Raw genomic sequence first — 27,570 nt, 5'->3', positions numbered from 1 at the left:
GAATATGTAAATATTTCAATGAAAAATTGATTCTGTTTTAAGGATTTTTTGTCACTGCCTGATCCACAACTGTGTTGATCCCTAGAGAGACATCCGACATGCAAGCCATTACATGATGATGCATGGAAATGTTTCACTGAGAAAGATAGGGTGATACAAAACTGACAGACCAATCTTTGTCTTACGAGGTGTGTGTTGGTTCTTTTGATGTCTTAACATTTTTTCAAATGTTTATTTTTTTTTCTCTTTTTTTTTGCCTGCCATTAACAACAAATAGGTTTTGTGATTTCACAACAGCTGTCATCTGAAAAAAAAGGTATTTTGATTTATTTTTGGATTATTTGTGTGAAAATAAGCACATTACAGTCTCTTTAATTAAGAATGCTCTTTTATTGGGTTGGTGATCAGACAGAAGATAATTAAGAATGGGGGAAAATGAATGGGCAAGCCAAATTACATCCTTTCGGAAATGGGCTCAGGGAATATTAAGTGAACAGGATGTCTCACAGTATTGATAATATTATCAGTTATACATTCAGATCTTGTGTCTAGCTGAATAGACTGTGGCTTATTCTGGGACATTTGGAAATGTGAGGTGAATTTTAAACATTTGTCTGAAAGAGGGAGAATTGATATATCAGTAAAATGTATAGATTTATCGTGTTTTGTCTATATTTTTCTTTGTGAACTTTTTTTAAAGTTCATTACAGCATAAAAAAAACTCGAATAGAGACACCCTCCTTCATATTTTAGAGTTAAAAAAAATTGCATTTGTCAAGGAATTGTTGACAAAATGGAAGCATTTAGCAAAAAGAAAAGATGAGATGTCAATCAAAACTGTGGCTATCAAAGTGCACATTCAAAGACAGTGGCTTGGCCAGAAAAAAATTTATATGTAATTAATGAAGCTTATGTGTACAGTAACTGACATCTAAAACTGTTTTTCTATGTTTTTTTCCCCACATTATCACCCCCTTTGCTCCCCCACCTCCTTTCAGCCTCACCTCATCTCCCCCATGAACCCTATCTTTCTCAGTGAAACATTTCCCATGCACATGCTGCTAGAGGAAGGCAGCTGAGCCTCTTTGAGCACCAGCAGCTGCAATGGTGTGATAAGGTAGCAAAAACCCAGGCCCGGGGTTTATTTTTTAGCCACGGTCAGAATCCTAGTGTTGTAGAGGTTTTGAGCACAACAGCGATACATCACCACTAAGGCCATTTTCGTCATTCCTCATACAATTTTATGGCCCTAAATGAAGACCTGCAGCCCATGTTGAAGTTTTTACCTCAACTGCTTTGTCAAAGGAAGAGAAAAGAGGATAGAACAAGAATGGATAAGATGAAGGGGGGAGGGGGGAACCTAAAATGACAAAAAGCATCACAACAAGGCCGTTTTCCATTTCCACCAAGGTGACAGTGATCTATGTCTCCTGTTGAGCAATATACTTTGTTTTCTCCTTCTGTCCTTTAATCTCAGATAGACAATATAGATAGAGAGTACATCAGTTCAAGGAAGGATAAGGCCCACCCTGTGGTGCTTTATCAATGACATTCTGCTGGAAATTCACCGTGTCAGCGTACTGTACAGATTGCATGTAAAGCATGCCCCTTCCATCGGTTCCAAGTTTAAAATGTAGTAATGGAACTGCGTCTTTTGTTGTCGGACTGTAGAACGCCTTTCACTTTCATGTAAGAATTGAATTCATATTTATTTATACGGTACACAACAGTACCTGCATGCGACAAAGTGCTTTCAAAATGTAGTAAAAGAAGGTACAAAGTACAGCATAATTAATTTAAGGTTATAGTAAATAAGAAAACTTATTGGCACATATTTGCATCATGAATTTGCATGTTCTGCCTTAAAATTTGAATGACTTATCAAAAACATGAATGTAACGCATCTTAATATCCTTACTGTTAAAAGTGGATTGTTTTTCAACTTTAACATTGTACAGTTTTCCCTATATAATTAGTCAAAATGATCAAGAAAAAAAAAATATAGTAGCCATAAATACCAGCACACCACCAACATTTTGTTTGGGCTGTTACTGATATTGAATTTTTGTTATTGTTCTTTGAATAACATAGACATGCAAAAGAAACGCATGTACTGTTTGGGATGATCAAACATGTCAGATCAGAACATACAATGATGTGTATTTTGTCAAGGACAATAACGAGTCCACACACAGACTGGTGGTTGATTGAGTGATCTACTGGTGCTTTAAGAGCCACCTGGAGCCTAACCTTCTAAAGACAGTGGAGTGTGTATCACTGTGTGGTTTGGTTCATCCATAAAACAGGACAGCTTTAGGGTGCAATGAACATTTAGGTTTGTGGTTAGGATCATTTGGGCTGACCTTCCCTCCATCTCAAACTTGTACAGCTCTAAGGTCAGGAAAAGGGCATGCAACATCTCTGCAGACCCCACCGTTTAGATTTTAACCCTGTGGTTGGTGCCATGTAGTGATATTTTGAAAAACCATCTCCTACATAGACCGTCTCTTTGGACAATTTCAATTTTTTTTCAGTGTTCTTTCCTACTGAAAGACCAACTGCTGGCATGTTTGTGTTTGTAGAGTCAAACTGATTTTTATTTTGAAATCCTGGTTTATTACAGACGTGATACTTGTTAGATATCAAGCTTCCCATAGCTTTTTGAGGATTAACAAAAAGCTATGTTTATCCTCAGCATGTAGAGGATCATGGATCCTCTACCATATTTAACAGGGAGCTTGAGAAGTTGTTCCTCAGATTCTTTCTTGGCTTTGCTGCAAACCGAAATCGACTGTTTGGTGCCAAGAAGCTTCTTTGTTCAACATACATTGTTCCAGTATAAGCCACAGTAACTGTTAACATGCTTTACTTGTTTAAGTTTGTCACAATAAAGGACAGAAAGTACCTTTTGCTGAAATGTTTCCCAAAAAAGCTTATCATGTAGCCTGTAGCACAAAAATCGAATTTGTCATTGCAGTTGTTTCAGAAGGAGCTTTAGAAATTGCTTTTCCTCTAGCTCTGTAAGTATCCTACTTATTATGTATAATTGCAAGATAAACATCACCCAGCCGAGTGGCCAATGACCCAAAAGAAACAGTTCTGTGTGACATCATAGTTATGACACAAGAAGACAAAAAATACAATTTGGTGAATTTAAAAAGAAGTAAAATCTAAACATTAAAATAATTCACTGACATTAAATTTAACAGAACTGTAAGGATATACAGGAAAAACTACTTTTTACGCATTTTACCAGAGGTTCCAACAAATAAGGCAGACTATGTGTAACGTGCAACTCTAATTCCCAGTAATGAACATGTGACATTCACAGTGGCAAATTAAGCCATATGTTAATGATTAGGCATCAGAGGCCCACAGTTTTAACCTCCTACCCTTTTATTTCACATATTTAAAGGCTACTTTTAAATGTCAAGATTTCTCATAGTTACAAGGATGTTAACCTACCCACTAGCCCTCACATTCTCACACTGCACAAAATCTGATGCTTCCTGTCATATTTTACCACTTTCTATTCCCTATGTCTTTTCAATTATGGCTAATTGCCTCTCTAAATACGGGTGGATAGTGAAAAGATGACGCCTGAAATGCCAAAGTCATTGGGCTGCTTATTGAAAGCAGCGTTCCTCTGTCCCAGCATGCAATTCCTGCATTGATTTTCAGAAGGCGACGCTGTTGATCCATGAAGGCAACATGGTGGCATATATTAGAGTCATTTGAGCCAATTAGAGTGATGTATGTCTCGGCAGCCGGTGGTGCCACAGTGTGCGACACACTCAAATAGAGACACCCTCCATCATATTTCAGAGTAATTAGAAAAACATCACGGGCCACAAGAGGCGGGTTGGGCTGAGCGTGCGACTCCTGGCACACTGTGACACTGCCATGGACAAACAGCAAACACTATTTAACGTTGATTTATGATGCAGATTTTTCCTCCGCATATCACTTCATTTGTCTTCATTTTAGGGGGGGAAATATCTTCTTCACAAGTCAAATCACAGATGATTTACCTGGCAATATTAGGAAGGGAACACCTCCACCGCCTGCTGAATTAAAGCCTTACCCCAGAGCTGCAGAGAGTGCTCCGGGTTCCTCGCAGGTCCCTCAGTGTCATAGCAAAGACTAAAAGGAGCTTAACTCAAGCAGCCAACCCTAGGAGGCCTATTTCTGAAAGAATTGGGATGGTAGAGTTGTGTGAAAAATATAAACTGTTTGTGTGTGTGGGACACAAACCCTATTTTTCTCTTCACTGCTCCCATGGGCAGCCACCTAAATCCTCCCCTATAGACCCATACATATATAAACAGCAAACAGTTGCTACAGCTGTTTGTGTATATGTGTATAACGTTTTATGTTTACACTTGTGAGTAATAAATAAAACTGACAATTGCATGTGCCACATACACGGTTGAAACAAGATATTTACACACACCAAATAAAGATATACACTTTTTTTTTACACTGAAGATAAAACAAAATGTCAGTCAGATACTGTAAAGCCAATAAGCTTGATCCTCGTGTTCCCCGTGTGTTGTATTATCACAGGTTCAAATATTATCAGAAAAAGGTGTTACATTATCTTGTTGTATATGCTGTAAAGTTAATCTTTACTTAACTGGGGCAGATGTGGGGTGAAATGGAAACCTAGACTGAAACGATAAGCTCCAGTGTAGAAAAGTAGCTCAGGTTTTTCTCTGTATGACAAATTGAGTCGAAACGATGCCCCATACTCTTGACAGAGTGACTGCGTCCTATTTTACCTTTTGCTCTACCTGCATTTGTTTGTTGGTCTCAGCAGGTTCAGATCAGATTATGCAGTTATAAAGTGTTACATGTGGTACAGGTGCTACTTGAAAATGTGCAAAACTGTCACTGACTCACTGCCTTCTCTGACAGTTGTCCTTGCAAAAGCGACTATACTCCTGGATTTTTTATTTTTTTTTGGAAATTGATAAATGGTTTTTAGCATGTTTTGTATGTAAAATACTAAGAAGTGTGGGAAGCATTTGTATTAACCCCCCGTTCCGAAACACCCATCTGGGTGTTATAAGCAATCACCCAGAGAAACAATGGGATGGTATAGATAAAACTGTACTGATGTGTTAAAATCTAAAGAAGACATGGCAAGATTTGAAAATAAATGTTTATTGAGGCTCTTCATTCAACCTGACTAAGCTTCAGTTATTTTGCAAATATAAATTGTAAAAGAATTTAGATGGACAGATGAATGGGTCTGCAATCTTCCCTTATCGATATATAAATATCTATTATCTGGATTTGAATTAGAAAATTATCCTGTCGTACCTTTATTTCACAAAGTCAACATAGGTTACGTTGACAATTAAACAAAACACCAGAATTCAGCTGTGTTTGTGATGTTGGTTGTATAAAATGGTCATTAAGTTATGTTGTTAGCTGTCCTGCTCCTTCCGAGTTTCTTTGCATCTTTCCTGAGGCCCGTCCTAATCCAGACAGATCCTGCTTTTCCTTGAACGGAACACCAAAAGGGGTTTTAATCACTGGTAATTGAAGACCCTGCTGCGAGTAAATGAGCTTTAATCTGACAGACGGAGTGTGAACCATTAGCACCGTGGGTTTAAGCATTTGCATGGCGCTTTTAGTGCAGTGCAGATTGAGGGAGGATTTATCGAAGTGTCAGTAGCTTTACAGTTGTGCTGAAAAGCCATTTCTGATTTCAGCTGGTTGGGTATTTTTAGCTCGTGCAAAGCATCTTAGATAAGCACCCCTTTAACGCACTAGAGACAGCTCCGACATTAAACACACAACTAAAAGCTGTTTTGATTGTGAAACACATACACACATGTTAATGTTAGTCATCATTAATTGACCAATAAGTTTTACCACTGTTTCACATTAAACAGATACATTCTGATACATTTTCCATTTAAAACGTGCTCCATCTCCACATTCTGTATGTTTTATGTTTTCATTCTCCATAGGATTGATACCACAGTTTATGGGGGGACAGAAATAAACAAAAAGAAATTTGAAGATATGACATTAGCATGAATTAAAAGTTGGGAATGTTTTACATATAAACACAGCAACCGGATCTTTCTATGTGTGAAAGACATTTTGTATATATTCTGTGGCTGATTTTATTTCTCTGCTTTCTGTAAAGATTTGACCAGTCAGTTTTTACCGATTTTTCTTTAGGCACTATAATTCATGAGGTGCAAAAACATTTCCTTTTAGCCTTCCAATAGTCTTTTGTATTATATCCAGAAACAACATCCCACTGTTGGTGTGAGAGAATAATCACTTTAAAGCTGATGTACTCATAGCAAAGACAAATGATTCAGACTCCACATTTTACAGGATAGCATCTTATATAAATTGCTAGCATGTTTGCTATCATCAATCTCCATTAATGTTTTATCGGGAAAATAGTCTGTAACTCTCAGGTTTCCAAAAGATGTAAAAAAAATCTCTTACTCATTACTCTGGTATTTTGCAAGTAGAAATAATGCTGTGAATCCTGAGTGAAAACAGTAGATGCTTGTCTCCACACAATATCTAGGTTCTATTGTGTGTTTGCATTTTTTCTACTTTTCTTGACAGTTAATTTTTCATTGTTCTCCACTCAAGAAAGACATTAACTGTCTGGCCCATTTTCATCAAGCAGAAATTTAAATATTTTAGAAGTTTCAACTGAAATTTTCTTATCCACGCCTCTGTGCTACTCTTTGACCGTATCAGCTCCTGAAGTGTTAGAAGTCGTGATCCACAAGTGGATTAGTGGCTTCTGAGCTGGCTCATCTACAGATTAAAATCCATCTTTGTTTTCTGCCCTCTTCTATTACTGGTAATTAGTTAATCCTCTAATCCAGCTCCTGGTCAGCAGGAACACTCTCCAAAGACAGCTTGCTTGCTTGGCCAAAGCTTAAGCTGCTACGACAAAAAGCTGTTGCCAGACTCTGAATCAGTTTTATAACAAGTGGTGAGAACACACAATTTCTTGTTGACAGATTTGTGTGAAATGGATCTGGCTAACTGTAAATTTGTAGACTTTGTCAGACTGTGTAAAAGATGGAACTATGGATGATTTGTAACAACTGTGAGCATTTGCAGTTCCACTTTCTTGGTCCAGCCGGATACGCATCAAAAGTTCTTTTAGTTATTCACAACAACTGAATAACTAAATGTTTTATTCTACATTCTTCTCATAAATACCTAGTTAAAAACACACTTCACAGTACCAGCATCAACTGCTCTTAAAGTAAAAAAAGGCTTTTATTTGTTAGCCCCTGTTTTTGATCAAATACATTAAGTCACAAGTTGAGCTTCTAGAGAGTTTTTTATTCATATTCACTACTTTCTGATCATGATGAGTCATAGTCAATAGATTTAAATCACACATAAGTCTCAAAAACAAAGACTCGTGACTTGCCTCAAAGTTTGGGACAAGTCAAACTTGCACTTACAATTCAAGTAATCACAAGCCAGTAAAGTTGTGATTTATTAGCCAGGAAAAATTGCTGACCTCAGGGTATAATTGGTTTGTAACAATCTATTTATGTTAGTTATAGTTTGTTGACACTGATGTCCGTCCGTCCGTCCATCCATTTTCTTCCGCATATCCGGGGTCGGGTCGCGGGGGCAGCAGCTTCAGAAGGGAGGCCCAGACTTCCCTCTCCCCAGCCACTTCTTCCAGCTCTTCCGGGGGAACCCCAAGGCGTTCCCAGGCCAGCCAAGAGACATAGTCCCTCCAGCGTGTCCTGGGTCTTCCCCGAGGCCTCCTCCCGGTGGGACGTGCCCGGAACACCTCACCAGGGAGGCGCCCAGGAGGCATCCTTACCAGATGCCTGAGCCACCTCAACTGGCTCCTCTCAACGTGGAGGAGCAGCGGCTCTACTCTGAGTCCCTCCCGGATGACCGAGCTTCTCACCCTATTTCTAAGGGAGGGCCCAGCCACTCTGCGGAGGAAACCCATTTCGGCCGCTTGTGTCTCTGATCTTGTCTTTTCGGTCATGACCTAAAGCTCATGCCGAAGCTCATGACCAGGATGCCTTCCCCACTAGAGAGGTGACGTTACATGTCCCAAGAGCCAGCTTCTGCAGCCGAGGATGAGACCGCCAGGGTCCCCTTCCTTGCCTGCCGCCGGTAACACATTGCACCCGACCCCTTTGGCCCCTCCGACAGGTGGTGAGCCCATTGGAAAGGGGACCCACGTCTCCTCTTCAGGCTGGGCTCCGTGGGTAAAAGCCCGGCCACCAGGCGCTCGCCATCGTGCCCTACCTCCAGGCCTGGCTCCAGAGTTGGGCCCCGGTGACCCGCGTCTGGGCGAGGGAACGCCAGATCCAAAGTTTTTACTCATCATAAGGGGTCTTTGGGCTGTGCTTTGTCTGGTTCCTCACCTAGGACCTGTCTGCCTTGRGTGACCCTACCAGGGGCATRAAGCCCCAGACAGCATAGCTCCTAGGATCATTGGGACATTCAAACCCCTCCACCACGATAAGGTGCCAGCCCAAGGAGGGGTGAAACTGATGTCTCTCAAATAAAATTATATATGAGCTCTGTATTACTTTGTACTTGACTTCAGAACAAGCTGAAGTTAAGTTTACTCCAACATCTTGACGTCTTGCTGAACCATTAAAAAAGTCTTTCCTCTTCCAATTTAAAGAGCCTCCAGTTGAAAACAATCACCGCACTTCAATCTATACCTCTTAATTCCAAACTTTCATATATCAATAACTGTTAAATTATAGCTGAAGTAGAAGTAGTCTGAATTGGTGTACACAGAGCAATACCTTCACTGATGCAGAATTGATTAGCCTGATGAGATAAGAGAGGTGAAACTGCGGCCAAACTCCAGCCATACCTCTCCTAGTGAGAAATCGCACTGGACAGGTAATCGGAATGAAGATAAACCAGTGCCACTGGGATCTTAATTACTTTGTGGGTAATCTAATTATACTGCCACGCACAGTCTGCCAGTCTTTCAGTTTATACTAACAGCATTAAATCCAAAGACAAGTAGATGCCATATGTTAAGTCTGAAGCTGTCATCTTGCATTGAGGACTCTTCCTTACTTTCCATTTGTGTCAGGTGTTTCCCTCAGTGGCAAAATGGAACAAATGTTGAGGGATAATTGATTACACTAATGAAATTGCTCGTGTAGTACACATGCACACACATCACAGAATTTGTTAATGTGCTCACTGATTCTTAGGCAGAAAACGAGGGCTAGATAAGAGTTATCCAATTATTTAATCTAATGGACAGCATTTGAATGCATATTTGTTAATACACATTACCATCATGGTAAATATAAAGTACACCCTTCAGCATCCATAAGGGTCTAAAATATTCAGTAGTATCACATTTTTACCAGGTTGTAGACTTATTTGCTTTATCCAATGAGGAGCAGGAAATCCAAACAACTATTGTCTGACTGTAGTTCCTCTGAGACTTAAAAAGCGGCCATCATGTAAATTATTTTAAAAGCCTTTTGTCACAAGTCCAGTATGTTTAAAATTCACAGCGAGAGGCAAGATGACCGGTGGAAAACGGGCATCAGTGACCTTGCAAGGATAAGTGGATGGATGGAAAAAGATTTTGGCAAAAACGGCATCATTAAGATTTTGTCATCGTTAGAACTGAAGTAATTTCTGCTCTGTTTTGATCCAGCGTTGCTTCTCTGACCTGTATAATGTTGGCATCTTCCTGCCAAAATTACACTTCACATTTGGGAACAATGCAGTGATTTTAATAGTTCTACTTCTCCCTACATAATGCATCTGTTTTTGCACTCCTGGGGGTTTCGGTACACTTCTGTAATGTTGCTGTTAAGATGTTATTTCAAGAACACTGTAGCAAAATCTAGTTCTCCATCTGCAGTTACTTTTCGTATCTAAAAATTGACTTCATGCTGATTTAAAGTATTTAATGGTTTAAATGGAAGATAAAGCAGTGATGCGAAATAACACTGCAGGTGCAGATAAACACACTTCCTCAGGTGGCTCAGAATGTGTCTTCACTCTCCCATTATTCTGAACCTCATGTAAGTGGCCACCCATCTACTTATATTGGTTAAAAAGCTTCCTAATCAAGTAAACAGTTTGTGTTAAATTTACATTGTTACATCAGACAATGCAGATTGAGATGGCATTTCATTATCCATATAAGTCTCTCACTTTTTGTTTTTAAGAAAGGGAGAATTCAGATGGAGGAAATTTCTGCTTTTGACTGGCATTATTAACAAATGCTTATTTATCATTTTTAGAGTGATATGCTTTGTAAAACAATGGAGAGGTCCACTGTAATTTATTTATGTTTCATATTTATGGCATCATATTACTTTGTTGTGATATTTGTTCTTAACATATAGCTTCATTGTTACCAAATCAACCTTCTTTTTTTTTTTTTGTAACGACTTTTTGGGCTTTTCTGATTTGTTTGCGTGGAATGTTCCATCTGCACAACAACGTCTTTTATGTCCCTCTGTGCATGTGTGTTTATCACAGCTCAGATGAGAGTTAAAATTTAACTGTCCTGACAAATGTGCCTCTTCCAAACCGCCTACACCCCCGCAAAAGGCTTGTTAAAGTGCTACAGTACCAGGAGACCATTTGTCACTGAATGCTAAATAAACAGCAAAGAACAGACAAGTAATTGCTGTATCCGAGTGTGTGGTCTCTGCTCGGTAAGTGGTGCACGAGGTGGGAGATGTTTTCACTTTTGAGGGTTTTTTTTTATTGTTTTTTTTATTTGGAAGACTGCAGCTGCACACTTACTTTGATAAATTAAATAACGAACTTACTGTATGTGCAACATTACTTTATTCTGCTTTATCTTTCTGTCTAAAACTATTTCTTTGGGAATAGTCAGAAAGGAGACATCTACACATCCTAATAGCTGGCAGCCATACCAATGTAGTCATAAATATAACAGTAAGACAATAAATGTTCTGTAAGTAACTAAAAGCACCGACTCCATCAAAACCCTTGCCACATTGTTTATGTGCACAGGTTTCACTTCCGTGGCCGTCAGTGATGGCAGTGCAGCCCTCCACCTTCACCTTCAATGTGAAATCATGTAAAACGAATCCCATCGCTTGGGAGAAAATCTGGCTTTCATAATTTAAACTATCATCAGCCTTTATCTTGCAGTTCAGAACAACCAAAATAATGTTGGCGGTTGCTGTTCTCTAAATCATGACCATGTGTCTGATGATACATTTTCCATATAACACTTGTCACATGTCAGAGTGAGAGCAGAGCTTTACATAGGCCTTAGTGGGTCACTGTGCCAAAGATCTGCCTCTTCTAAAGAAGTTCAACATCATTTGCATTCCCCCTCACACTGCACATTTACACACATTTAATAATAATAGGGTGGGACTACTGAGGAATGTGTCCATGCAAGCAAAAACATTCAGCCCATGGTTTGGCAGAAACTCGCTGCCAAGTCTTCTAATTTGCCCTCGCTGTGTTTTCTCCTCCTTGTGCAATCAGGCTTTTGTGCATTTGTATGGATAACTGGGATAAAGACAAAGAGCTAAGCCTATTTATTTCCTCTCAGACAGGAGCTGTTGGTGCGTGACCGGGAAGAACTCTGGAGGCAGTGCTGACTGAAGCAGGCAAGCTGTGTGGATTCAGCTTGTCTGAAGCCAGAGTTCTGTCAGTGACCAAACCACAGCAGAAAATCAGCCTTTGTTTTCCAATGCAGGCAGATGAAGCAGACAGATCCAATGCATGTACAATAGTATTGATGTTAAATAATCCTTCCAATGAACTGCTTGCATCTTGTCGTAGATAACGGTACAAAACTGAACTTGAAGAGCAGCATGTATTCATAGTTGAACTCCATTTCAACCCGTTTCTTTTTTTTAAAGAGCATTCAGGACAGATCATTGTTTTAAGGTAATCTTTTCTGCCTACCGCCTTGAGCACTGTGCAGTTGTTTATCCTGCGTCACATTTACCATTACTGGCACAGGAATAGTACGACAACCATTTTGTTCACAACTACCCTAAATTTCCCATTATTTCCATTTCCTGTGTTAATAAAAGTGGAAATACTTGGGATACTCTCCCATATCCAAGAAAGACGCATTACTGCCAGTTAATTTAGAAGTATACTTTAAAGTGTGTTATTTCCAATTTCTTCCTAGAGTTGTGATGTTTCTGTGCTGGAGAAAAATGTGTCACATTTGTTTTTTCTTCTTCCTATCATAACATTTAGGCTTCCTTGGGTAAAAAGAGTTTGCATTGAGCACAGAAGGCTGAATGTGGGATCATTATTATCTTTACACCAATGTTTTTTCAGAATGCTCATGACGGGAAACTTCTCAATGTAGATTTTGTTCTTTGTCTATAGCTTTGTCTTCTTAAGACAAAAAAACATAATAGTTTTGATTGGCTTTAAAGTGTTTCATGGTTTAGATAATTGTTTTCCATACAAAAGTTTCTTTCAACATTACCAGGTTTGACTATGAAAGCAATGCAAGGTAGCTTGATTACAGTCTATTTTGACCTAAAAAAATAACAACAAAAAAACACAATTACTGCATACCTCTATACCAGACCAGCAATAGAATAGAGGCAAACTGACTGTTAACATGTGTGAAGAATATTAAATTGGTATCATCTGATTAGGCAACATGGTGATGGGTCCTGGGATGACATTTTTGTTCAAAAATGTCATAAAACTTGCTCATGTTAAACCAGCACAACTCTTGGATCTTGGCATTTCGTGGCCCTCCTTTGGTCTTTCTGACGTCATGCCCAGGCGGTGTCGGACGCCATCTGTTGTTCTCGTGGAGACAAGAAGTTTCCTGCCTTGTGCATTAAGCTGCACAGGTGAAAAAATGAACCTGTCCAGTATCAGGAATATCTCAACAGGCTAACAAGATAAATAAACGCTTCTTTAAGCATTGCAATTCTGGAATCCTTTAAAGGGCTACAGGAAAAATACTAAGCAGCAAAATAAGATCAACTTGACAGAAGACTTTAGTAAACATTTATTTATTGCAGTCTTTTCTGTTTTTCTGGCAGTGCAAAAAAAAGGGGAGAAAATAGAGAAGGAACTATGCTGGGAGTGATGCACAAATTCTGCCCTCTGCCCTTCATTTGGAAGGAAGGCCATGTGTTGTTCCTCTGCTCCTCCTTCCCCTCAATGCTCAGGAGGAATATCTAATACTGCTGCTTTTGCTGTCTGTATACATTGTGAATTCCAGTTACGGTGTGTCTGAATCATTGGTATTCAGGTCGCAGGGTCCGAAGAGTGGATGTGCCCGCCAGAATCGACACGTACAGGTTTATTGAAATACTCTTCTTGCTCTTCTGGTAATTGCTCTCTATCTTGTTTCCACTCACTCCCTTCTCGTCTTATTTCTGTTTTCTAATTCTGTCACTTGTTTTGCCCCTTCTTTCTTTGTCTCATTCCTTATTTGTCCTCCTTATTTTTTTATTCCGTTCACAACCTCATTTTCCCCTTGCTTCTTTATTCACTTTGTCTCCATTATTTTCAAGCCTCTCCTGGTTTCTGGCTGCACTTCATTTCCATTCTCCCCTATCGCACCTCAGAGTTCTTTTTCCACCCATAAGACAGGAGGGGAGAATAACGAAGATTCCATCATCGGGCTTATGAATAGCTGATGTCGATGTCACCGATGTTCCTGCTCCTCATAAATACACATCTTATTACCTGCCTCTCTAATAAACCCCTGAAAGCGCCGTGGCCAACTGTCTGCCTTCTGAAATATATGGGATTTATGCAGCGTGTATGACACTCAGTGTGACAGCACAGCAAATAAATGTAAATCGCATTCTCATTTCACCTGTGTTGGATGTTGTCCTTGCTCATCTGCTTGTCTTTGGGAGCAGATTGCTTCTTTTCTGTTCAGCTCTGCCTCTTTCGGTGCTTCTACTAACACCAACATAATCAGCAAGTGCTGTTCGCAGCCTGCCTTGTGTGCATCGCTTCATTTTTTTTTTCTCCTATCCTTTGTTCCACGTTCTCTTTTTTTACTCCTGGTACTGATACACGTCTCTCTGATTCTGTGTTTTTCATTTTCCTTGACACTGCATCTTACTGCACTCCCCGGTGTCTTTCTGAACTTTAGCGCAACGTCCCAAAGGGAGTGTTAAGCACATGCAGGTGTAGATTTTGCCACCAAAATACTTTTAGGTGGTATCTGTCAGTGCTTAACATGGCTTCTCTTCATCTCTTCAAGCAGTGGTAGGGTTGATTTATTTATTTTTTTTAGTATTGCTGCTTTATCTGTGGTGCGTGTGGGTCGGGAGGTAGACCGGAGCAGGTTAACAAAGGCAGGATTACAAACAGGATTTCCTTGCGCAGACTGAGGGGAGGTCAAATATCACCCTGGCCAGTGTTACCTCATTATCAGCTGAGAACTGTGGATAATCCTCTTCATGTCATGTGAGGCATGCGTGAGTCAGAGATGAGGAAAGGAGAAGAGAGGAGTGTAGCTGGTTTCATCATTGATTTTTTTTTTAGCACATTTAAACAATACAAGCTAGCTTTCATGCTGCACCATGCATAAATTCACCAGAATTGGTCAAAATAAGCTATTATGGAGTAATAAAAAAAACATAATCAGAAAAATGACTACACAACTGAATCAAATGAGTCCAATTAATTTTTTTAAAAAGCTAAAAAGTAATTTATCTGGCTACTTTATTAGGTATGCCTTGCTGCACTTTGGGTTGGACCCCCTTTGTTTAATCCCCTATTGAAATCTCTATGGCATAGAGGGGAAGTCTGTACTGACATAATACTATCCAAACTTTCTTGAGTCCAGCCATGTCTCAAAGGTCATTTTTTTCAAATTGAGATCTTAAGACTTGAAGCCTCTGGAGTATGACCATCATGGTTATAAACCACCTTCTATAACAATTCTACACCAAAGGAGACAAAACAGAAGGATCCTGACTGAACTTTTTTATCAGACAGCTATATTGATAGACGTTAGACATAATGCACAGCTGTAGTAATGACAATGCCTTTTGGACAAGAAGTTTTTCACCATAGCGAATATCTGCCATTTTATGCAAGTGGTCATCTCCAGATGGCTCAATGCCCAAACTCAGTTTGGCTTGGCTTTGTTCAATGATGCATGTAAGCCACATTGACCCACCCGTGTGATCATCTGACCTTGCTTCCCAGTTGTCTGTCTGTGCCATTGAACATACTCAAAGACCTCACCAGAGATAGAAAGTAGTTGTATTATATTCCATTAGCAGTGGATTTAGACCCAGGAGTCAAGCGGAGACTTGTCCTGTAGGAATAGGGGTCTCTGTTGCGGCGCGAATTGCAAACAACGTGGTATGTTTGTGGATTTGACTCTCACAACTGCAGGTAGAGGTAGAAGGCTACATAAATCATGTAGGTTCTTACCTTATACAGTACATACATTTTTTAAATTGTAGGATGAGAACATGCTGACTTTCCTTTTCTGTTTACAAATTTTCTTTTGTCCAGTTGAAACAGGGTTAGTTGCCAAATGAGTCTAACTAGAGAAACTAGTTTTTGCTCTCAAAGTTAATCTAATCATATTAGGAATGGGAAGCAGCGATGCAGAAAACAATAGCTCAAGGTGAGTATTAGAAGTGAGGAACAGGATGGACTTAGAAGAAAGATCCAAGCGAGAGTGACGGTTGATGGATGGAGGAAGAAAATGTGTCGAGAGGCTTAGAGGGGCTCTGTCTGCCTGCTGGCTCTCCCCATAGGAACAGCTGTCTCTCAGAGTGTGACAGACGCAGATTCACTGAGGTGGGAGAGATGGTCTGACAACTCCTTTGGTCTTTTCACAGTCCATTTTTTCCCACACACACTTTGTTATATATTCTGTAGTTTTGTCTACCTTCAGTGGAAATACTTTTGTCCCTACCAAGGCAAGATATTTTGTACATCAGCGAAATAAAATGAAAGAACTTATAAAAATGTCGTGAGGTAATGTTGTTTTTGTCGCCTTCTCCTTTCCCCTCTCCAAAGTGAAAAGTCCTCCAATAAGTGGTTTGATTTGATTAGTCCCATAGCTGTCTACTGGTAAGAGATGTTTTCAATTATCTTGCTTCTCTTTGCCCCACAACTTATAGGTTGTTTCAACCAGAAAACAGATTAAAGGTGGCTGGTAGAAGATAGTCTGTCAGCCTGATTTGTTCTCATTAAAGAGACAAAAGAAAAGTTGTCCAAAGGCCATAGATCAGTCATCATGGTCAAGGCTGTGATTTCCAACTGTATCAAAAGAAATCGTATCATTTCTTTTGAAATTATAACATTTATAGAAACATTGCTTAGAGAAGCAATGTTTTTTAATCACGCAATGCCTTACACCTTGTTCGTTGTCGGGTTTTTCAGAAAATGATCTTTAGTTTAATAAAAATTTAGACCTTCAACTAACACCAGAGGAAAAAAAGCCAAAGCATAGCAAGCTCAAAAAGTAAAGAACCATGAAAAACAGTAAAATCTGATGCAAATAAGATGCTTTTTTTTGCCACAAGTGACAGGCAAAAACCTAATAATTACTTTGTCTTCAAAAAATATTCACTAAGAAGTTATATAAGTACTCTGTATTTTTTTGCTGTACAAAGACTTCTTTAAAGAACTCCATACTTCTTGCATCAGTAAAGCAATGTTACGGTCCAGGTCTTTCGTCTTTAATAGAGGTGGGCCGAATCCCTCACCTTCACATGCATGTCAAATGTGCTGTCTACACTTGTCAGCATGATGTAATGGCACATCATTCTTTACACCGTTTCTCCTGAAGCAGCTTCCATGACGCTTAAAAATAAGGTCAAAGTCAGTTCAAGGAAGCTACAGAAAATGATTTGGTGATGATACACTCCTGAACAACATTTTGTGACCGGAGAATAATTTCCATGCATTTGCATTTCGCAGTGCGGAATCATGTATGAGTAGTCCTGCGGCTCGTGATAAGTTCAAATATTTGTTTGTGCATGCTTAATGCAAATGCTCGCAGTAGGCCGGTGTAAACATTGCTCCAGGTGGGGAAGATGGCTTCGTGAAGCGCATGCACTGTCTGGAACTGATGCCTTTTTCTATAAATTTTCCTGGCTTTCAATGCCAGAATATTTTGAATGGAGTGCAGATCAAGTGAATATGTAGGAAAGTCCAAAAGATGAGCATTATTTTTCAGGAATAAACCCTTGTCAGACAGGTGACTGCCCACTGCAAGATATCATCAGCTGTAGTTTCATGTCCCTTTACGACTAGAAGGTCCATTGGTCCATTTTGGAAAATACTCTGTAGATTATGGCTTTGTCTCGCTTTGAATACATCTCCAGTGGGATTTCTTGTTTTACGGTACCAGTGTTGGACTTTAGTACCATCCAAAAATAAAAATGCTTTCTAATCGGAGACTTTCTAATCCAATTTACTTCCACCTTTCAGTGTCCCATGTTTGCCAGTTTTTTTCCCTCTCTCTTTTGTGCAAATTCCAACTGAGATGTTGTAGATGTAGCATTTGAAAATATTTTTATTTTCTATAACTTATGGCTGCTGGGCTGCAATCAGCATCTGTAAGGGGGTAAAGGGAGGTAAAAATGTGCCTGTGGATTGACAAACAGTCCACAAAATGATCTTAAACTGCTCTAGCGAATTAGTTTGGGGGTCTGCTAGTCAAATTTCTTGCTCTGTAACCTCTAATTTAATAGATTGCCTAACCTGTTTGTGTTACTTCCTTCTGGTTTTCATTTCAAAGCTTTTCTTAAAATCGAGCCATGATCCATCAGCACAAAATGCATTTGCAAAAAATATTTTATTTTGTAGTCTTAAGATTTTGACTGAGTATATTTTGGTGTCTTAGTTTTTTGTTTGTTTGTAAAAGTTACATTTATAATACCGCGGAATCAATTAAAGTGACAGACTTTAAAACAAATGTTCTTTTTTCAATCGTCACAGACAAACACAAGTAAACATCTTGCTGTTAACAGTTATTTGACTCCATAACGTCTAGGTCTTTACAGTAAGTAGGATTTGACAGTGAGCACAACAGCAGGACAACAGCGTATACGTCAGCAATTAATTAATTGAAACGATCCAAAAAAATCTGTTATCTTTCCTGTCTTTTGCATAGACAGTGGTATCTACCAAATGGAATATGAGAGTTAATTGGCAATAATTTAACATTGCTATGATTTATTATGTTTTGTTAAACATCAGCTTAGTTTTTGTTTTGCTGCATCCCACATTTACTTTGCTCTGTCTTGGATTGAGAGAAAGGAAAGTGTGGGGGCATTTTTAGTGTCGTGATTGTCTGTACACCTTACAAGCGCAGACGCACGTGAAAACGCGAGTGTGTTTTCCCTCGATTCCCCCCCAAATGATCTTGTTCATTAATTTTGACATAGCAGGAAATGAGCCTGTTCTTTGCCTGAGGCAACATTGAAATTAGAAGAACCAAAGTAATCCAGAGATTGGAAGGTTTTGACGACAAAGCTCATCTTTTCCGTACACCGAAAATATAAATAAATTGAGAAAAAGGAATTGTGCCATTTCTGATTTATCTTCCACAAGGTTATCAGACAGCAAATTATTGTTCTCCAGTTGGTGTTAATGATTTGTCTCCATTATTTCTTGTCCGGAGTGAGAAGGGTCAGATCCAGATATAGCACAAGCATAATTCTATCTTAAGGCTAGTTTTCTTCTTTTTGTCCCTTCATCCACCTTTTACCTATTTGAAGCAAAGTATATTCCGACTCTGCTGTAAGGAGACGGATGTGGGGGGGAAGCGGTCAGACTCTCCAGAGAGGCAGCAGCCGATTTGAAACACAAGGCGTTTGACTTGGGTGTCAGCGGATGTTCGCTGAGATGCTTGACTGTTGAACTGTTCACCCAGAGGCCTGTCTAAGCAGCAGTCAACTAGACACAAAGGAGCAGATGAGGAGGAGGAGGAGGGGAGAAACCAAGAAGGAGAAGAAGAGGAGGTTAACAGCTGAGACAACCATGTATTGTACAGTATCCTGCCCTGTGGGAGGTCTATTGAGTGAAAGCATTCTGCACTTCAGTTGTTTGCAGTTCGTCCCTGGGACCAGGATGAATGTTCGCCCTATGTTGCATGTGTGCTAGCTTAACCTGTGTGGATTTTTTTGTGTTATTTTTAGTGGCTTCACTATTTAAGGTCATATCAATAAAACTTGTGTCCATCAGTTCAGTCATAACTCAGTTTTTTTTTTTTTTTGTCCTTTAACCCTCAACATATGGAAAAATTAGCCTTATAACCGTAGTGCTTCCTGTGTTGTTTTATTTTGATTCATGAATTTATGACAATATACCAAGGTCAACATTGTAGTTCTGCTGTTTCATATTGTCTGCATCTGGTCCCCTTTTAAAACAATAGTTCTTTGACAATGTTGCTAAACAAGCAAGCTGTCCACCAATGAGGAACCTTCTTGGTATTTACCAGAAACAGCATTTAGTTTATTTTTATTTTGAAAAGTTACTCGTTCACCATGAATCGTAATTTTCAAGCAGAGCAGAATTACACTCTCGTACAAAATGCAGCGCTCCTGTGACTGAGTACCATATTTCACTATGCTGCAAAGAATATTTTAGAGCCACATGAGGAACAATGAATTCAATTTTTATTTGTCGTTCATGTCAAAACAACAACGCAATTTTCCCTGCTACACATGTCCTTATAAGACCTGGACTTGTATGTTATTTGAACAGAAACTTTGTGAATATGTTGCTCATTTAGCAAATACAGCATTAGTAACTGATTGATCCTGAGCTTGGACTCCAGCTTGGTGTGTCTTTTCATCATGGTTGTCAAATTCTGCAAAAGAAAAGGACTATATTGGCTTTTGAAAAACATCTGAAGGCACATCAGAGCAAATATATATCAACTAAATACCTAAGATTTAGCAGATAGAAGGACCTCTTAAATGTGCTGCATAATTAATTTTTTTCGACGGTCGTAGAAAAGATTAAGATCAACTTGAAGATATTTTCTGAGGTGAATTGAGCAAGTCAGCACAGCACGATGCTTCACATCCCAGCTTTCACTTCTGCAAAGATAATCAATAATTAAGGCATGATGTGATGAGTGTAGGAATACCTCTAAAGTAACATAATACTTTACCCTTTTTACCTTCGCTAATGATTGAGACTATACGTCGCTAACTTCCCTTGATAGCATTGACTGTTTGACACGGAGGCACTATTATAGAGTGATTTTTCAAGTTCAACGGACACAATTGTTTTTTTTGTTGTTTTTTTTAATGCATAAAAATAATTTGGAGACTAGTCTTAACATGGTCTGGTGATTAGTTTTGATGCTGCCTAAGTGCTTTTCACACACCCAGGAAGTTTAAATACGATTAAACCAGGCTGTTAGGTTAAAATGGTATTAGGTCTTCCATCTTCAGGACGGCTAGATAAAAGAATTGCATTTGGCTGTCGTAAATGATCAATACGGGATGTCTCCGAGACGACGTGCTTTGAAGCGCTCAGACAGACTGGTGCGTCTGGAGGACTCGTTTGAGCAGCTGATGAAACAAATAGGCTTATCCCACCATGATTGTGATGCTCTATATTTCCCAATAGGGTTTCTCCCTTTTTTGTCGTGTCACTCGTCTCCCTTCTCGCTCCTGCTTGTCTCATATCTGTGATTGAATGTAGGTTACATCACTTTTCAGGACTTTCTCGGTTTCTTCTCTACAAAATAAAACATTTACTTGGTGTCTAGTGGAATGTGTGAGTTGTGATGGTACAGAAGTTGCCTTATCTTCATTAGAAGTTGTATTTTTTATTTATTTATTTATTTATTATTTTTTTTGTTGTTTTGAGGGAACGAGATGTCGCTTTAAATCTTTAAAGATGCATGTGTGTATGTCACCGAAAAGTCCATGCTGAGCTACAAGCCAAACTAAGCAAGTGGTCTGAGAGGATGCATTATTTATGACTCACAAGATCTTTTGAAATCCTTCTTTCAAAACAAGACCTTGGAGGGTTTCATAGAAACCCAAAGATGGGGAAAAAATAAATAAATAAAAAAAACACGTATAAAAATCTGCTATTTATGTAAGAAACAAATTGGTCAGGTTATAAAGGCATGCTGTGTTGTTATGACCATTTCAAGCAAAGTAGTAGTTTAGCTACTTTGTGTGTCGTTGCATATAAGAAAAATTTCAGGACCACAGATTTTTTCCAAAAACCACCAAGAAAACAACAAATCAAAACTATTCTTCATCGCAAGTAGTCTCATATTCCCTTTCTTTCTCTTCTGTATCATATCTTTTTCTGCAAGATAATCCCAGAGCTGCTCATTAGAAATCGCCTTTCATCCCTCTGACGCCCTCTGAACCCGTCGTCTGCCATGTTCTTAAAGCAGACCTACGCTCGCGATAACCATCCCTCAAGAGACAGGGGGATATGACGTTAAGGCCACTCACAGTAGCACCTGTAGTTGTACCAAAAAGAAGGAGAGAAAAAAAAAACAGTCACATGAAATAATGAGGCAGTGGGGCAATGGTGCAGCCAGATCAATTTGGGAATCGATACTACATGGAGTGGCCTTTATGGGAGCACAGGTGAGCGTTTTAGGAAATATATCTTTAGCGTTTGTTTGTATTTACTGCATCTTGTCTTTTCTCCTCTCTTGTCTTGTATCTGTTTGTCTTCCACTCACTTACACACGACTTTAAACTTGGTGTTTCATGTTTTTTTTTTTAAAGAACAAACATGAAAGGAAATTTCAGAGAATTTGCTTGATGCCCATTTCGTTGTGATGAATACTAAATGTTCATTTTATTTAGTTCAAAAAGTTTTGTTAATTTTCACAAATCACCGGTCGTTTGAAATTTGTTGCCTTGCCTCCTTTTCACGATTTACTGCCTGGATGCTGTCAAAGTGCAAAGATGGAAGGAAAAACATTCTTGTATTTTTTCCATAGCAGAATTTGATCTTTTTATCTTTTTCTAATTAAGATGTATTCATTGAGAATAATATATTTCTGTAATTGGTCTTGTTTGGATTGAAAAAGAATTTAGCAGAAGTCTCTTCCAAATCGTTTTGATAGAGCAGCTGCAACTTTGGTCTTAAAAATACTTTAAAATAAATACATTTAATTTGTCTTTCTTGGCAGCTGATTAAGTGACAGGATCAAACCAACACTCAGCATCTTAAACATTTCTCGCAACACTACATGTGTTCCTCCTATTTACCTGTCTTTCCATGCAGTTTAAAGGTGCTGCTGTTGTTTCCTTTTTAGATGAGCCCTGCAAATGGCAATCACAGCAAATGTCACCATTGTCATTTGCATATAAATAGCATCTTTTATTTATTGAAAGGGACATTTTAACCTTAACCCTAACTCTGAAGTGTATGTCTGTTACCTTTTTAATCCTTTTTTTTTTATTATGCCTGTCGATACACAGCTAAATTTATTTCAGCATAAAATTGTGGCAGACTAAACCTAAACATGACATGGCGCATTACTTCCTCACTATTTATTATTGATGATGGTTTCTCAGTATATATTGTTTTACTTGCCCTGTTCCAGAAAGGTATTTTGTGTTCTTGCAATTCTAACTCATGTTCTCAACACCGTGCATATTCCCTTAAAGATGTCGATGTCTTTCCTTAATCCGCTTTGAAGAGATGAGGATTTTGTCCTGTTTACTCTGCATAGCTCTGTGGTGTCCTGGTCTGTGATTTGTATGTTGGCTTTGATTTTGTCTCAATTTTATTTTTTTTTCATACAGGATATGTTGCTAGAAATTAGGCTCTGTTTTTCTTGTTTGTTTATTTATTTATTTATTTTAAATTACATGTTTTACGGCTATTGCTTCACTTTTTATGAAGCGTGTTTGAAGGGAGACCAGAAAATGACAGGTAAAATATGAGCTTGTGGTTGGTGGCAGCAGGTTGATTTTTGGATTAATTATAAAAGATGATTTAATGGGACGGTGTTACGTATTTTCCAGCCACCTTGTGCCATTTGTAGCACAATCAGGTAACATTGTTATCTTCAGTTGTTATAAAAATGCTTTATAAATCAAACATAACTTTAAAGAAACAGTGGATGGTGGGTGCTGGTGACTGTCTCCAGCAGTCATTAGTTGTCCAGCAGGGTACAGCCTGGAAAGGTCACCGGTCCATCACATGGAAACACAGAAACACATCAGACAAACAATCATGCGTACACTCTCTCACACCGTAGGGAAATTCAGAGGGACCACTTACCCTAACAGTCATGTTTTTGAACAGCAGGAGGAACCAGGAGCGTCCAGATAAAATCCACACATACACAGGCAGAAGATTCAAACCCAATGTAGCGACCCAAGGCCAGGATTTGAACCCAGGACCTTCTTGCTGCTAACCTGTCCGTCAAAAAAGATGAATGCTGAAATATCCCAGTCTCGCATTTGTTAAATGTTAGATTGTCAGCAATCACAGAAACACAAGGCATGTTTGAAAGGCTCATTGAAACTGTTGTGCAATGCGCCCAACAAGTTTAATGGTGAGGCACTGAGAAGGAGAGCTAAGTGGGAATCGTTTGAGATTAGAAGTAAATGACTGGATGCAACCTGCTGGGTTTCCTTAGATTGAATTCTTAAAATCTACTTTGAATAACTAACTGAGCTCAAAGTGCTGTTTGTTTGACAACTAAGATTAGTTGGAATAATGAATTGAAATTATTTTTCGAAGTGTGGCTCAAGACATTTGTTGTGAAATGGTGCAATATAAATAAACTGAATAAATAAACAGGTTCGTACTGTTGAAGTCAGCAGGTCTTATCCATAGATTCTGGGGTTGACAGGTGGTGGTGAACGGGAGCTGGGTTATCGTTTCCTCCGTCGTCTCTTCCCAGAGTTGAAGGTTGCAGATGAGAGGAGTGTTGGAAGATGAACAGGCAGGTGACTTGAGTAATGCGCTGTTGAAAATATCCAAGGGTTTGTAACAGGAGGGCAACTGGAGGAGCAATGAAGAGATTTGTGGGGAGAGAGTCTTGAAGGAATTTCTCGAATAAGCAAGAGGAATGAAAGGCAAAGCAGAGGAAGCCAAGAGCGAAGCAGGGGTGTGGGAACTGGCTTCAAGGAAAAGACAGCGAGACAAGTGCCAGAAGTTTGAAGAGAACTACATTTCCATGACAGTAGCCTTGGATGCCATACACGAGAGCAAAACAACCTGGCGTCTGCCGCAGGGAGTCCGCTCCCCTTTATGCTCCTCCTGATTAGGCTTTCTGTCTTCACCCAGTGCAAGCAGTCAGATATTACTTTTATTGTATTAATCACTACAACGACAACTTTTAAGACCACTAAATCACAACCAGCAGATTGTGCCAATACAAATTTGCCTAATAATAAGAAACCTAAGTATAGAGTTAGTATTTATGCATTTACCATTTCTAGGTAATTCCTAATTGAGTTAGGAACTTATACTCCAACATGTTTAATATTCTGTCTTGTTTCTTGGATACATTGATGCATAAAGACACAGTGAAAATGATTTACTCCAGCGACTTCCTTAGGGTGTTTTTTCTTCCAAACCTTCATCAGCCCATGATGAAATAAGAAACCACATGACCATCCAGTCACAGCAGAGTGTGCAAGATGATCTCTTTTCTAACAATATCTCAAAACAGAAACTGAACTTTTCTGTGTGAAATAAACTGTCCATATCACTTTAGTAGGAAATATACAAAAAAATTTGAAAATGTGAATTTGGTTAAAAAAAAAACCCAAATAAACCGGATGTACGGCTTAGATATAAGTAAACCCGTTGCTTCTCATTTCCTAATATACTAAAAATGTTCTCAGTGTACCTTTACAAATGAGTGGGCCATCCAACCCTACAGCACGGTATTGAATATTATTGATTTGTCATGGGTAATCGTTCAGTTTATGATGGAATCATCATCCACAGCCATCACTGTACCTTATAATGACTGGTGGAACTTTATGCTTTCCATCTAAATGGATGACACTGCAGAGATAAATACGGAAACAAAAGTCGGTGCTCGATAACCCATTAACTTTTGCCTCATTTTTCACTTCCTTGCTCGTGTGTCATCACTGCGGTTTGTATGGTAAAAAGGAAAGGTAGAGGTGATTTGTTGGGGTTGTTCAAATTATGTGCATTTTCAACAGTCATGATATGCTGTACTTTTTGTTCCGTCAGTTTATATTTCCACTCCTAAATCTGTGGTCCTGGAGAATAGACATAATGCTTGGAGCCTTATTCATTAATTTTAAATTTTAACAAACCTGGGCTTGGAGCCATCTTTCATCATCTTCCCATCCATTTGAGATCTGATTTATTGTAGCGGGATTTATGTGGCAGCTGTGGCTAATAGCTCTTTTGTCTTCTGCTCTCATGTGTTACAGACTCCAGGAAGGGGTAGACCTGCAGCTTTGAAACAAATCCTTTTGCCCAATCCCCTCTGTCCCTTTTAGACCATTTTTAAAGAATCTTGAATATATTCTATTATTAAAATCCATGATGTCTGCAATCCAATGAGGGCTCCGCCATCAAAAAAGAGTTAATTATGTTAAACTGTTCTGTGTAGGCCGAGTCGGGGAAAAAAAAAAGTTTTTCATCCCTTTTCTGCCGTCAATCATTTTTGATGAGTTACTTGTTGCATTTATAAGTTCGTCATATATCTGCATAATGATTAATTCACTTTCAGTCACCTTATTCTAATTAAGGAAGGAAAAGAAGGTTATGTGAGGGTGAAAATAGCTAATCTTGATTAATTAGGCTTGCTGCATCACTGCATTGCTGAAGGGACTGTAATAAGACATTCTTTAAAGTCAGACAAGGATTAATTTATCACTAACTGGAATCCTTCCTCGTAGCTTGCAGTGTCCCAAACATAAAGAGATGCAGTCTCTTGCACTTCCCAGGGTTTTAGTACAATCCAACCACATTCAAGCAAATCCCCGAGTGATATCCTGAAATCTGAGGGCAGAAAATTCAGAGATTAAACCCAACTCCTCCGGGTGCCATTATGCGCCAAGGTTGGCTGTGGCTCATGAGGTGATGTTGGTCACTGAAATTTATCTCTAATCGATAACTGTCAGAGATCGTCATGCTTGTTTCCAGCCAGACCTTGACCTCTCAAGATGATTGTATCTGCAAATAAAGTCAGCTGTGGAGACCAGAGGGGTCAGAGTCAGAGTGTCATTCCCAATTTATCACATAGGGACTCTGTAGAGCAAACACTGCATTTTGTCCTGTTTACATATTAGTGGCATCGAAAGACTCTGTTTGTATAAAAAATTTGGATCTTTATTCTACCACGTCACTTTCACTTTAGGTAAAATATGTGTGTGAGTACATCTGCATCAAGGATACATTAGTTGGCTTCAATATAGCCAAAGGTGATATGGTAGAGATTTCAAATGTTACTGGCTTCAAAAAAATGCAACACATTGGCAGGGACTGATCATACATTGCACTCCTATTTCATCAGCACAACTAAAGCTCAAATCTTTTCCAGCAGCTGTCCATTGACTTATTTTTAATATTCTTTGTTGTTTTGCACATAAGGCTGTGTAAAAGTCAGCATCCCTCATGTAAGTTGCTCACGAGCAGCAGCCAAACTTCCATTTCAGAAAGCTCTTGATGAATATTTATGCAGGCTTTCTTGAAATATTTCTTTGTCTGCAATTTTTAATCAAACAGTTGGCCACGTCAAACCGTTGCATAAGTGTAGATGATGCTAGACTGTGGGCAAAATACAGATACACTTCAATAAATCACTAAGAGCTTACTTTATTTCATAAATTCAATGCTAAATGAATTACTACAGTGACGGTTTGTGGGTAAGTTTTCATTTTATTCAGAAGTCGACGTACCAGAGCTTGGAATAAGAGTAGTAAGGCACAAAATCCAAGCTCCTTGATGTTCATTGTGAAGTTTCCATAGTCAGTGATGTTTTGGTGAGCCATATAACATGCTGGTGTCGGCCCACTGTGTTTACTGATTTCCCATAACCATAGAATCTTGGGATTCAAACAACAGATGACAAACAACAGATGTATAAATGCAGCAGAGCTTAAGGCCACTATTAAAGCTGAGGTTACTTAAAGCTTCACCAAAGTGACAGCCTAATCCCCTCTATACCACACCATATATATATAAACTTAATTTTAAATGTGCAGTCACATGGTTGCCCATACTTGACTAGAACTGAAGCCGATTATGGGGACATGTTTGTCCCCTTTGAGGCACCGGCATTATCTTAGATTCACCTTTCTCACCGCGAACCCGGCTCTTATTAAAGTAAGACCCAAGGCAATAACCAGAGTCACACTGCCTGATTATTTCCTTTCATAAAGCCTTTTTTCACACGATAGAGGCTTAATGTCATAAAGGAGCAGATTCATGTTTTGCATTGCATGGTGTGTGGTGTGATGGGATTTGGCTTATTTTTCTGTTTCTCCACGAGACGCATAATGTTTCAAGACAGTCTTGACCCATTTGTAGAAAATTATTCTAATACCTGTTGTGAAAGAGGTTTCTTTTTCTGCATGCCAAAAAATGTTTCCAGCTCATTAGCTTGTGTTGTGAGGTTTTGATTTTTTTTTTTTT

General features: G+C 39.0%; 1 long non-coding RNA gene across 2 annotated transcripts in view; it reads left to right on the top strand.

Moving 5' to 3' along the window:
• Positions 1 to 27,570, top strand: part of LOC103457531 (uncharacterized) — a 31,006-nt gene that overhangs the window by 2,069 nt on the left and 1,367 nt on the right. The window contains exon 3 of one of the 2 annotated variants that reach the window (XR_532446.2): positions 11,567 to 11,894. The exons of the other annotated variant lie outside the window; for it this stretch is intronic. This is a non-coding gene — a long non-coding RNA (uncharacterized LOC103457531). Of the gene's footprint in view, positions 1 to 11,566; positions 11,895 to 27,570 lie in introns of those variants that run through there. 2 annotated transcript variants of the gene reach the window in all.

Source organism: Poecilia reticulata, linkage group LG21, assembly GCF_000633615.1.
Source record: "Poecilia reticulata strain Guanapo linkage group LG21, Guppy_female_1.0+MT, whole genome shotgun sequence".
NCBI classification, from domain to species: Eukaryota; Metazoa; Chordata; class Actinopteri; order Cyprinodontiformes; family Poeciliidae; genus Poecilia; species Poecilia reticulata.
The sequence above is the reverse complement of the archived record's forward strand: the minus strand, read 5'-3'. Positions and strand labels throughout refer to the sequence as shown.